We start from the raw sequence: 633 nt of genomic DNA on the forward strand, positions 1-633 counted from the left end.
TCAAAGCTACAAATTAATTTATAAATGTATTTTTCTATGAAAACACGTACCAAAATTATTTGGGCTAAGTGTTATGCCTGGGGAACCGCGGCTCCAGTTGTAGGAAGTATAGTTAATAAGCCATTTATTTCATACATACATACATGTGGTCACGTCTATCTCCCTTGCGGGGTAGACAGAGCCAACAGTCTTTAAAAGACTGAATGGCCAAGTTCAGCTTTTTAGCTTAACGATAGAATTGAGATTCAACTAGTGACAGGTTGCTATCCCATCGCCTATAAAAGAATCCCAAGTTTGTAAGCCTATCCCTTAGTCGCCTTTTACTACATCCATGGGAAAGAGATGGAGAGAGAGACCCTATTCTTTTTTGTATTGGTGCCGGGAACCACACGGTAAGCTATTTATTCCTACAAGTTTAATAACCTAAATAATACTCTTAATCCACATGGCAGGTACCATTCACGTATTTATTTAAACACAGTTTCTGTTTAAAAAGAAAATATATAAGAAAAAAAAAACAAGAAATACTTACATTAATAAGTTGTCAAAAAGATAAGTTACTTAAATGTACATTAAGTTCACGAGGGTCGCATTATTCTTGTTTAAATATATGATTTAGGGTGTCAAGAGGAT

Source organism: Amyelois transitella, chromosome 10, assembly GCF_032362555.1.
Source record: "Amyelois transitella isolate CPQ chromosome 10, ilAmyTran1.1, whole genome shotgun sequence".
In the NCBI taxonomy this organism is placed as follows: domain Eukaryota; kingdom Metazoa; phylum Arthropoda; class Insecta; order Lepidoptera; family Pyralidae; genus Amyelois; species Amyelois transitella.